At 30.4% G+C, this 4,337-nt stretch overlaps 1 long non-coding RNA gene across 1 annotated transcript; it reads left to right on the top strand.

Annotated features, from left to right (window-relative positions):
• The first annotated feature begins 662 nt into the window (after positions 1-662).
• LOC121174709 (uncharacterized) lies at positions 663-4,337 on the top strand. Its single transcript, XR_005891005.1, has 3 exons — positions 663-1,705; positions 3,095-3,187; positions 3,977-4,337. It is a non-coding gene; the product is annotated as an uncharacterized lncRNA (long non-coding RNA).

Here is a 4,337-nt window from a genome sequence, read left to right as displayed (position 1 = left end):
GTGGATACCTCTGCAAGGGGTGAAAAGTGGTGAGATCCACATCCAAATTACAAGAAAAGTTCCAGAAATGCAAACAAGACATACTCTAGACTCTCATCCTTCTTCGTTAAGTAAATCACACCAAATTCCTACCCGGGAGAGATAATCTTGCATGTCAATTTCAGAATAATTGTACACTTTCATTCCCTATTTAACCTCCACCACCTCTTTTTTTTTTCTTTTTAAATATAGAGAGGAACAAAGTGTCTCCTTTCCTCTAGTTTATAAACTTTAGCTCTACTTTATAAACATTAGGAATGACTACTAGTGCATTTGTTTAAATTTGACTTAAATATGTTTTAATTTCCCAAATTTTGATCACCTTTATTTTTTATTTTTCAAATTTAAATTTTTTAATCCCTCAATTTTAAAAATATTCTTTTGTCTCTCTCCATAAAAAAAATCTCAAAGTGATTGTGGTGTGACTGCTATGTTAATTTTTTTTATGGAAAGTGATTAAAAAGAACATTTTTAAAATTGACAGACTATAAAAAATAAATTTAAATATATGAGACAAAAAACAAAGTGATTAATATTTGGGGGATAAAATATATTCAATCCTTATATCTTAAAGGCGCTACTATTTTTATGGAAAAAAAACACTCAAAAAATTGTAAGGTGTTTGGATAATTTTTTTTATAGAATTAGAATCGGAAAAGAAACAATATTCTTCTCTTTTTTTAGAAATTTTTTTGTACCCACTTCTCTAAATAATTAGACGAGGTAAAAGAGAGAGAAATGAGATAGGAAAAAACAGAGCCTATTATTTGTACAAAATTATCCTTTCAAAAAAATTGAAATGAAGAATATTACTACTTATTATATTTTTTTATCATGTTCGTCTCTTGAGATGCGGGAGTAATTTTATAAAAAGAAATTCAAGATTGTCGCATCTAAATAAGTTAAAAACAATATTTAAAAAATATTTTTATAATTTATAACCAAACACAAATTAACTACATTTTAGATTTGGAATTAGACCCACAAATATCACTACCGTAAGAAGAAAAGAAAAAATTAAAACACAACTCTTTCATAAAAAAAATACAATTCCTTGACCCACAAATTCTGTTAATATAAGTCGCTATTAAAAAAAAGTTTTATTATTAAGCTAAACTTCATGCAAAAAAAAAAAAAAAAAAACTTCATGTAAAGATCAGGAAATGAGGGGTCGAGGAATCAATAAAAATCAACTTCAACTACTACAAGATGTTAGTGGTGCTTTTAGACCAAGAATTTTGACGGCACTTGTGGATGTATTAGCTGGAAGAAAAACAGGTGGATACATGGTCCTGTTCAAAAAGCAATGATATAGTGGAGCCCATGATAAAGTCCCAGTTGTATGTCTATTGCAATGATTTGGCAAAACAAACTCTAGTAAAGGGGAAGTGTTTTCCTCCATTCATTATACGCTCTTGGCATCCTTGCTTTATGCTTTTGTTTTATTTTGTTTGTTTCCTACATGAACGGTGAATATTTCAACTTTTTTTTTTTTTTTGTAGTGTGGTATACCATGTTTGACTATTAGTTTAACTTGTTAGAAGGCATATAATGGGTGAACAATTGGGGCTGCTAAAAGTCATTGTTGTGCAAGGGAAAAGGTTGGTGATCCGGGATTTCAAGACCAGTGATCCTTATGTTGTATGTGCTCAAGCTAGGGAATCAGGTAAATAAGACTTATTTATACGTTAATTTCATTTTAGGCTTGTGTCTATTAACAATAGCATTAACATTATGTAGCATATTTTAACCTTGAAATGTTATTAAATTGTACCAAACCGCAAAGACCAAGGTAATTAATAGCTGCTTGAATCCTATTTGGAATGAGGAGCTGAATTTCACTCTGACAAAACCCTTGGGAGTTTCGAATTTGGTGAGCTCCATGATATTTAGTATGCCGCTTCATTCTTGTTTTCTTCAATCTTGGATAATTTTGTCCCTCATTGAAGTATCCTAAGTTCCATAAAGGAAACCAACTATAAAAAATATGAGCACTAAAACCATGTTTGTAAAGTATGGACAAGCTAGAATCAATTTTGACAAAAAATTGTGGGACTTAAAACATATTTTACCCATTCTGAAATGTTGAATACTGGGTACTATTTGTTAGCTCTTATGTTTGATAAAGATCCAATTAAATTTAGTAGTGAGTTGGTGATGCCTCATCCCCAGTTAGATAAAAGCCACTAGATGCTGCATCTTCAAATCAACAAGTAGTAATTTATGGCTTCTTTGGGCTTATGGTGTGCTACCCTTGTATTACATACCCTCCTCCCACAAAATACTACAGATTAATATTCATTTTAGCTATGAGCATTCATTTTGGTATTGTGTGAGTTTTGATGGTATTGTATTGATTTGCAGATAAGTCAAGAAAAGATAAATTGTGATGCTGATGCTTGCTAATTTATATTTCTTCACTGTTAGTTATATAAATTTACACAAGTAGAATAGAGATGGATCTATTAAGTATGTGCTTGTTTCTATTTATTATTTTAAAAAAATAGTAGTTATATGAACCCATGTTTTAGGTTTAAGGACTTTATAGTTCATCTAAAATTTGATCTAAAACATGACCAGTAAATTTAAATTTTCACAAGTGAAAATAAACCAGTTCTAGATTGGCCTACTAGAGTCAAGGTTGTTACTGGTGCAGCTCGTGGAATGGCTTACTTGGGTAAGACCGTAAGTTTCTTCTTTTTCTTAGTATTCTCAACTCAAGTCTATAATTATCCACAGAAGACAAGTTGTTTCCATGGCACTACATGTTCCGTTTATGCTTGGAGGCATTCTTTTAAAATATATATTTTTTTCTTTAAACTTTGTAGTATTCGGTATTACTATGCCATGCTGATAGTTTCAAATTCCCTTAGTTTAGATATGGGTGTTTTTTTAATTCTTATTCCCTAATAAAATTTCTTTCAACCAAACTTGTGTGTTTGCATATATCACTGTTTACTCCCCCCTTATAATATTTAGTTGCATGACTATCTAACCTTGGAATTTTTTACTTTTGTGGTTATTATTATATTTTATGAGTCAATATTTCCTCTAGGTCCTTCAAAGAAAGACCGAAGAAGCTGCAATGGCCACCAAGAGGTTAAAGGAGTTGTTAGAAGCTCATAAATCTTCTAGCGAAACACTTCAGGTTTGGTTTCTTTTTAGCACAGCTTATGGTCACTTTTAAGGATTGGCATGTCCTCTTGCATGAGACATGGGGAAGTTTATTGTATCATTTGAAATGGATAATAAGTTTGAATTGATTCTTTAGAGCAATGAGAAGTCCAATAATAATAATAATAATACTTTATATGTATAAATTATCCAATTATATATAAGTTGCATAATTAAGAAGCATGTGTTTCTCTATAGGTTCTAGCTCAACATTTTTCACAAGCTATAGCTAGGGACATGTGTTAGGAAGGAGGTCAATTATTTGCATAGTACGTTAAAATTAAAGAATGAAAACAAAGCTTTGAGGGTCATAATAGCTATCTTTATCTAGCTAGTCGTAGCTGCTCTATAGCCAAGATCTATTTTCATGATGTCAAAAATAATTTTAAGGGCCAAAAATTAAACTTGCCAATAAATGAACTGGTTATATGAGACAACATTTAGGGAAAAATAAATCAAAGACTAACTGAATCCATGAGTGGATTACAAAACAAACCTAGGTGAGTTGGTTTGTTTTTATATTTGTTATATCACTTGTGTTCAGTTAGTTTGAAGAAATATTAGTCGGTGGATGTCTATTATGCTCCTGGCTAAATAAGAATAAAATAGAAGTGGTAGATCACACTCATCATTTTGTGAAGGGGAGGTAACATGACTAACTAACAAATTGTTTTGGATTAAGCCATGTGAAACAATTTTTGTTTTCTTTCTTTTTAAATTGTTTTGGATTAAGCCATTTGGATTTTGATTTGTGCTTACTTAGCTACCTTGAAGCCAAAGAATCCTTGGTAAAGAACTTCAATGCATCTAGTGCAACACTGGTAGAGGATGAAACTAGGAAGTTATCTGGTATGGATTTTTTTCTCCAGGTCCTCCATGTTTCTTTAAATACTTTTACATTGTTATGTTTTTTTAAATAATTTAATTATTGTTATTATTATTATTTGGGACTTTGTATCATCATATGTAAATACAAATTATTTTGTAGGCAAGATACTAATTAGTTTGCTTGTCTTTTCTTTCTATTTTTGTAAAGTATTTTTTTTCTATTTTTAATTTTTTTATAAAAATAAAGCATTCTAAGACGGGGTTATTTAAAAAACTGTCTTAGAATATATACTTTC

Source organism: Glycine max, chromosome 4 (assembly GCF_000004515.6).
Source record: "Glycine max cultivar Williams 82 chromosome 4, Glycine_max_v4.0, whole genome shotgun sequence".
NCBI lineage: Eukaryota > Viridiplantae > Streptophyta > Magnoliopsida > Fabales > Fabaceae > Glycine > Glycine max.
This window is presented reverse-complemented; position numbering and strand designations above follow the sequence as displayed.